The following is an 8,932-nucleotide window of genomic DNA, read 5'->3' as shown; positions in this document are numbered from 1 at the left end:
TAAATGTCATAATAATAATATTAAAAATAATAAGTTTGTAGATCATGATTTGATCAATTCTTAATCGGCTAACATTCAAATTATAAAGATATGAAATATATGTAAGTTAAAAAATATATATTTTCATGGCAAATATTAAAATTAAATAAATATTATGCCTAAAATAGAAACAATATACTATAACAAATTACTCTCTTTATCTCATTTTCTTTATTCATCTATCTTATTTTAAAAATTTTAAAGATTACTTTTCAAAAATTGATAAAAAGGGCTTGGTTCAGGGAAGGAAGGAAAGCACCCAAAGCCTGTACCATCTTGACAAACAATTTCTTTTGTTAAATGTTGACAAATATATCTAAAATATAATTATCCAAATTATTAATGTGATGACATTAATATATATAAATAAAAAATTTATTAGATTATTAATTATATTTAAATAATATTAATATCATATCATATTACGAAGGAATATAAATACTATTATATACATTTTTAATATAAATGTATTTACTTTTTATTTTGTATTAAGATTAAAAAAATTATAACTTATAATATATATACACTTAAAGAGAGTCTATGAGTTTAGAATAGCTTTGGAATCTAACTATTTTTTTAATTTCATGTAATTAAACACAAACTCATATAGTTAATTAAATTAATTCATTAAACTATGATTATGAATTAACTTAAAATGTTTTTAAATATATATACATTATATATATTGAGTTCATTTATAAGAAATATAATTACTGTATTATATATATACTAATACTTTTAGTATATATATACTTTAAATATAATATATTTATTTTTTATTTTATATTAACATTATAAAAATTATAACTTATAAAATTATTAATTGTAATATATATATATATATATACACACACTTTATAGTATATAACTTGTAATGTCTTTTAACACATATACTTTATATTATATATTATGTTCATTTATAAAGAATATAATTACTATTATATAAATTAATTACTAAATAATATATATACCTCGGTTTATATAAATTTATAATATATAAACTTAATTATCTAAAAGGAAGTTGTGAGATTAGAATAGTTTTGAAACTTAGCTATTTTTTTTAAATTTTCTGTAACTAAGGACAAATTCATATAATTAATTAAATTAATTAATGAAATTGTGATTATTAATTAAATTGTAATGTCTTTTAATATCTATATTTTATATATATTGGGTTCATTTATAAAGAATATAATTACTATTTTGTATATACACTATAATACTTTTAGTATATATACTTTAAATATAAATATATTTATTTTTTATTTTGTGTTAACATTATAAAAATTATAATTTTGGTTATTTAAGTTTCTATTATTTGTTTGGATCTTTGTGTTTAGTTATTTAAGTTTATGTTGTTATTTGAATATTTATGTATAGTTATTTAAGTTTATATCATTGTATGGATATTTATTTTTAGTTATTTAAGTTTATGTTTAAGATCTTTATTTTTTATTATTTAAATTTAAATTTTATTATTTTTATTTTTATTAATTTATCAGTAATTAATTTTATTAAATACATAGAGAACTATTATTGTATATGTATACGGGTTTAGGTAATTGGGTACCTATGAAGAAGATTTTAATAATTTTTTAATCTAATCGGGTTTTTAAACGAATTAGGGTAATTATAGAGTAGTAAAAATGTAATAGGGTTAGAGTTAGAGTAGTAATTTTTAAAATTATTCGGGTAGTTAATAGGGTTAGGGTAGTTGATTTTTTATAGAGTTAGGGTTCAGGTATCTCGAAATTAACAGGTACCCTACCCATTGACTTCCTTAAAAATACTTCGACCTTCTTAAGTTTTAATCAAAATTTCAGTCGGGTCCATTAGTTTTTGAAATGAACACTCCACCATAAAAAAATATATTTTGCTCAACATATAGATTCAATCGTTAATATTTCTATTAAATTGATGACGTGATAATATTGAAAGGATAATTTTACATTTTATTAATTTTAAAAATTACTATTATATATTGTTTTTGTTCAAAAAAAAAACTAGGAGCACCAATCGCGGGCTCCCTCCTTTAGGGAGCACTGATCCCTTAAGGGGCACCTGTTGTGGGGTGGTCGGCCAATGAATAGAAGTGTCGCTGGCAGGCCACATTGTTTGAGAGAAAAAAATGAGAGAAAGAAGAAAGTTCATTTTAATCTTTTCATATTTTCTATTAACGATGTTAACATTTTTAGGATGGATTATTCATTTCGAAAACTAATGGGTCTGCATAAAATTATGATTAAAGCTAAAAAGGTGAGAGTGTTCTCTGATATATCAAAGGTACATTGAATTTTGGATTGAAATATAGCAAGAATGAAAGTAATGAACTTCTTGGATTTAGTGACAATGATTGGGTTGGCTCAAGAAGTACAAGTGGTTTTTGTTTTTCCTTTGGTAGTGCAGTATTTTCTTGGAATTCAAAGAAAAAAGATGTGGTAGCACAACCATCAGTTGAGGCCAAATATATAGCCATTGCCTCAGTTGCTAATTACGCTCAATGGTTGTAGAAAGTTCTCACTAATTTAAGCTTTAAGCAAGATAAAGGCACTCAGTTGAGAGTTGATGTCACGACCCGGAACCTCCCTCAAGCCCATGACAATCGCCGCGACGTCCCGATTGACACTCATTATCCGGAATGCCAACCGGAACCCCGCAAGGCTTACATATCAGTTTCTTTCCTTTCCTATGAGCAATCATTGTTAAATATCGAGTTTTTAGAGAATATATACTATTTTAGATCAAAAACAATCAAAATAAAATTTTCGCCACACAGGGGTATTTTAGTCATTTTTTTCTCAAAAATTTCAAAACTGGCTAAAACGTAATATACAAGTACAAAATACATAATTCATATTCAAAATGAGTTTAAAAGTCTAAAATCTTCATTTAAAACGAAATTACGATTATTTGAATATAATAAGAAAATAAAAGAAATATTAAGGGAAATATTCTATTTTCTTATAAAATAATATTTATAGAGTTATACGTGAATAATTTTTATAGCGTAAAAGCTAAATAAATTTATACATACTGAAATACAGTAAGCCAAAATATTTAATTTAATTTACAATAACAAGAGGGCCCCCGAATAAACAAAAGTAAAGAGAACTGTGAACCTACGGTTTGAAAAATGCAGATCCAATGGTAGTCCTTGATGAGATCAGCTATCTACAGTCTATACTGAACCTGAAATGGGTGGAAAGGAGGGTGGTGAGATTATAAAATCCCAATGAGTAAACAGACATTATCATAAATATCCAAAGGCGAGTAAAATGGAGGCAAGTTTAAACAATAAATTTCAACCCATTTCATAATGTTTTCAATTTATTTCTTAAACCATAAAATATTTGTAATTTACCAAAATAGTTGTTAAGGCTTATGTCTTTTATTAAAACAAGGCTCAAGCCAAAACTAATTCTCGGGGATACCTTGGCCGAGGCATCTAAACGAGTCCACCAAGGGTGTTAAAATATTCACACGTGATACACATTTTTATTTTTAAAACAAGCCGTCCCTTGGCGTTGGCCAAGTTACACATTCACGTGGGGGTTCGACGTGAAGTGAGCTCTAATACTACCCCGAGAGTTACCCTCCTCGCCTCTACAACCGGAGTAACTGGGTTTACCGTGCCCCTCTAATAGGTAGTCCATGGAAACCCGTCATTGTAGTGACTAACCCATCAATTTTAATAAAATTTCGACAGTATAACGTGGCTTTTATTTATTTATCCAGCCTGCATAGTAAAAACAACTTACATAAATTTCCCAATGCACTCACAAAATATAGCCACATATACTCATTTCTCATAAGCCATTCCTAGGAAAATATATATTTTTCAAGTCAATTTGCAGCCTCTAATTACTCAATTTCATAATCAATACAATATATTTTTATTTGTCACATTTATTCCTAAAAACATCAAAAATCCCGTTTTAATCTCGTTTCATTTCATAAAATACATAAAATGCATTTAAAAATAAACTCTAGATAATTTACAATAATAATAAGTTTACTCACCGTTTGTACAAACTAAAAGCTTTCTAAGCGCCCCAATCACTACTCGTCAGGTACGACTTTTTTGCCTTTTCCGGAAGGCTCTCCTCCTAGACACATTACAAAAATTTACACAATTCATCACATTGATGCTAAATCACTATATAATTAACTTAAATCCTATACTAATGCATGGTATGAAATGCAATAGCCCAAAACAGCTTAAACGCGGTATTAACCTATTTTTGGCACTTTGCCCGATAAATTGCTAACGCGCTCCATTTTAGCTCTAAATCATCACATTTTCTCTCTAACATTTCTAACCATTAAATATCAGCCAATAACCTTCTAAAAACAACAAAATCAGCTCACTCCCTTCCTTGAAAAATTCAGCCAAAAATGGGACATTAACTCGGTTAATTTTCTACTTTGTTTTTCTATCACGTTTAATCGTTTTTCATCATTTTCTCTTCATTTCCCTTAGAATAAAATCAATTCATCATCATTGTACAGCATTGAGCATCCAGCCAAGAGTGGGTATTGTGAAAATTTAATGATTTCTTGCCCAATTTAATTTCTAAACACATTTAACTAACTAAAACTATCAATTTAACTAAAAATCAAAACCTAAAAATTTCAATTTCTCTCCCCTATAATTTCGTCCATGAAATACCCCATACTTTGATATGGTGATAAATAAAGTTGATTGAATGCAAATTGAGGTCAATTAAAATGTTTAAAAGTGATAAAAGACGAAAGGAGTAGTTTAGGATAAAATGTTTCGCAAGTGAGAAAATAATAATAAAATAATAATAAAATAATAATAATTTTATCGGAGGAGAATTTATGAGATAAAAGGCAATTTGGAAGTCAAGTGAGGCATAATAAGGTATTTTTGGTACCAAGGAGACAAGATAAAATTTTTAGAATAAAATAATATTTTATTAATAAAATAATATTAAAATATTAATATTTAGCCGGATGTCGAAGTCAATCAAGAAGGAGGATCATATGGTTGATCCAAGTGGGGGAGAAGATGACAAGCCCAACTCTACAGAAATATTTGTGATGACATACATGTGGTGGATAGCATGTTTACATGCTAAGAGAGTCTTGAAAAATTTACAAAAGTCGGTATTGTACCTATAGGTACAATAAAGTTGATTTAAGCCTCGAACTAGATCAAATAGAGAATTTACAATGAAATTAAGAATTTTAAAGTCCCAGAATGGGTTAATATGGTGATTCGGAGTTCGAGGATCAATTTGGAGTCAAACTGGAATTTTCGCTATCTAGGGGCAAAATGGTCATTTGCCACCTGGGGACAAAATGGAAATTTTTAGAAAAGATTTTTGGCCCCATTTCACTTATTGGAGTAAGATTTGAGGTTTAGAAGTGAAAAATTTTAATTTCGGTATAATTTAGAGTAAAAGGGTAAAATGGTAATTTTACCATTCGGAATCGAAAATTTAATTTTTTGAAAGGATTTTGATCAAATTTAATTATTTGGAGTGTGAAATGAGTATGAGGAGTGAAAATTATGCATTATGGAAAATTTTCAATTTTTGGGGTAAAAATGTAATTTTTGAAAAGTTCGGGGGCAAAAGTGTAATTTTGAAAAATTTGCTCCACCAAAACTTTGGAAAAATCTGGAAATTTCACTTAAGACTTGGATAAGTCAAAGGGAATGCATGGTGAAAAAAATAGGACAAGTGGATGGCTAGAAAAAAAATGAATTAATAAAATATTTAAAATATGAATAAAATAATATTATTTCATTAAACAATAAAAAGGCATAAAAAAAATCAGCCCACCCATTCTTCTTCTTCAACATTCGGCCAAGCAAGAAACAAGAGAGAGAAAGGAGAAAACAAAACCCTAGAGAGAGAAAATCAAAGAAAAAGTGTGAATTTTCAAGGAAATTAAGTGAAAAAGGTGAGATTTTTTCTATTAAGCTTGAGTTTTCTTATTCCCAAGCATTTCTCTTTATTTTCCATGATTAAATTACATGTTTTCATGATGAATTCAATTCTGAAAAAATGGGTTAGGAGAGAGAAAGTTGTTGGATTTATTTGATTTTAATTTATGTTAGTGTTTTTAGTTAGTTTAGCATATTTAGAAACAAAACAACAAGAAAAGAATTTATTTTCTCCCCCAACCATTAATGGCTGAATTTACCATGTAGTGAGTGAGGATGAGTTTGATTTTATTCTAGGAGAATTGGTTAAGGAATAATGAATTATGAGCCTAGAAAAATAATGGGAATTTTCGGAGCAAAAATACGAATTTTTACCCACTAGGGGTATTTTCGTAATTTTCTGTTGGGACTGATAATTTGCATCACACTGAGGGACATTAAGTTAATTTGGGTGCAATTGAGGTATAGAAACTGAAAAGAATTAAATTGGAGTTTAAACGAACCCGTTAGGAATTTAATCGGGTGATAAGACGAATTAGGCTAATACCGGATTTAGATAGTTACCAGTGCATTTTTGCATTCCATATCATGCATTGGTAGTCCAAATTAGTTTAATTTTGATTTAGTACCAACTTAGTGAAATTCTCGATTTTGTACTGTGTCAAGGTGGTGAGTCCTCCAGTAAAGGCAAGGAAATTGCATCCGAGGACCAGTAGACAGAGTGCTTCGAAAGTCTGCATTCTAGACATAGTGAGTAAACTTATTATCGTCTTAATTATCTATAGTAGTTTTATACAACTGTGTGATTTTATGGAAAATGGGTTTAAATGGTAAATTGCTATGTTTTAGGAGAAATTGTGATTTTATAAAATGATTTTATAAATTTGCTGAAAAATCGAATACTGGTTTTGAAAATAGAGTAATTGGAGACTGTCTGCTTGTGTTGTAAATTTATGGTTTTAAATTGAATGGCTTATGACAATATATGAGCATGAATGGCTAAATTGATTTTGGTGTCAGAATTATTTGTATTGTGTATTCAGCCTTGAGAGGCTAGATTGCGATAAATTGCCATGTCATGCTAGAATGAATTTTATTAAATTGGTGGAGTATATATTAATTATTTACTGCAGAGGGGGTTCCGTGGACCAGCCTATTAGAGGGGCACGGTAAACTCCATTATATTATTACCTCGAACGGAGAGGCGCGTAGGGTATCTCCTGGGGTAAAGTTTAGGGTTCACTTCACGCCAAACCACCACGTGAAGGGGAACTCAGCCAACGCCAAGGAACGGCTGTATTTTTCTCAAACTAAAATATATTTTAAGTGTATACAAAATTTTAATAGCCTTGGCGGACTCGGTTAGATGCCCTGCGCAAGGTATCACCGAGTATGAGTTTTGGCACGAGCCAAAGATTTAAGAAATTCATAAGCCAAGTTGATTACTCGATTTATATGGATTGATTTTATTTGGTTGAAATGAACTGAAAGGTAATGAAATTACGGTATGATGACTTATTTTAATTGTCTCCATTTACTCGGCTTTAGATACTTTAGATGGTATCTGTTTACTCACTGGGATTATAAAATCTCACCCCTTCTTCCTATACATTTTTCAGGCTCAGGACAGTTTGTAGATAGTCGAGTAGGACGAGAACTAAGCTCGGAACTGCATTATAGAAAGTAAGAGTTCACAGTCTTACATCCTCTTGGTCAATTGGAGCCCACGTGTCATTGCAGATCAAAACTTATATTTTGGTTATCTGTATTTCTATTCATACAATTTTTACTTTACTTTCATGTGCGAAAAATTATTTACGAATATTTCTATAAAAATTTATTTTATAAGAAAATAGAATATTTTATTGATTATTTTTGAATAGTACTAGTTGTTAACAATTTGCTTTCAAATGAACGTTTTAGATACTTATTTTGTTTTTAAATCATTAAATATATATTTTCTACTTACCTACTACATTTTTAGCAAGTTTTGAGATTTTTGACGAAAAATTACGAAAATGCCCCTATGAGCCAGAAAATAATATTTTATTGTTCTTATTTGAAAATGACTTATGATTTTTTTAAATGCGAGATTTAATAATTATTGTTCACCGGGGAGATGCGGAAGTTGATGCTAAGCCTTGCGGGATTTCGATCGGCATTCGGGGTGAAGAATGTCTGTCGAGGCCTCGCGGCGATTGTCACGGGCTCGATGGGGAGTTCCGGGTCGTGACAATTTAGATTGGTATCAGAGCATGGTTTAAAGATCAGATATTTTGATTTTAAAGCTTTGGATTTTAAAGTTTTTGATTTTAAGGTTGTTTTAAGAAATCTACACTGACACTGCGTGGCCCCAAGTCCAATTAAGTTAAGTTAAGTTAGGTTAGATTGAATAGAATGTATGCATCTACATATAGAAATCTACCTATTTTTTAGATGCATAAATAATTAAACAATTACTATTTGATTGCATATAGGTTTTGAGGTGCGCTGGTGACACATACACCATGTCTAGGAGAGACGGTAGTCCCGACGCCTCTCATAATATTAGCGAGGGATCGCTAGATTCTACTGCTAAGAGCCGATGGCAACTCGAATCGAGTAGTCCAAAAAGTACAGATAGTAATAATATTAATGTAAGCATAAGAGGTTCCCTTTTGAGAAAATCTAAGGAACATGTTAAAGAAAGGGGGAAATTAAGGATAGCTGAAGGAGGTATTCGTTCTAGGAAGAGCGTGACAGTAGTCCGACACTTTCCACCAGGCTGTTGGAGAAATGTAAGGGGACAACCAGAAAAGGATAAGGAGAAAGTAACAGTGGCAAGTAAACCTCTTAGAAAAGTGTCAGGTGTACGACATTTTCCTCCCGGTTGTGGAAGAAATGCTGCACCGGTGAGTGATGAAGAATATAGGAGAATACAACAAGCCTGGATTGAAGAACAAAGGAGAAAATCTCAGGAGGAAGAGGATCCATTGATGT

General features: G+C 29.9%; 1 long non-coding RNA gene across 2 annotated transcripts; it reads left to right on the top strand.

Annotated features, from left to right (window-relative positions):
* Positions 1 to 5,847: 5,847 nt before the first annotated feature.
* LOC148761666 (uncharacterized) lies at positions 5,848 to 8,487 on the top strand. 2 transcript variants are annotated; one of them, XR_016027570.1, is made up of 4 exons: positions 5,848 to 5,970; positions 6,620 to 6,703; positions 7,573 to 7,636; positions 8,431 to 8,487. It is a non-coding gene; the product is annotated as an uncharacterized LOC148761666 (long non-coding RNA). The 2 variants fall into 2 exon arrangements; XR_016027569.1 differs by lacking the exon at positions 8,431 to 8,487 and having other exon boundaries at positions 7,573 to 7,861.
* The last annotated feature ends 445 nt before the right edge of the window (positions 8,488 to 8,932 follow it).

This window comes from Theobroma cacao, chromosome 7 (genome assembly GCF_053813885.1).
Source record: "Theobroma cacao isolate CCN51 chromosome 7, ASM5381388v1, whole genome shotgun sequence".
NCBI classification, from domain to species: Eukaryota; Viridiplantae; Streptophyta; class Magnoliopsida; order Malvales; family Malvaceae; genus Theobroma; species Theobroma cacao.
The sequence above is the reverse complement of the archived record's forward strand: the minus strand, read 5'-3'. Positions and strand labels throughout refer to the sequence as shown.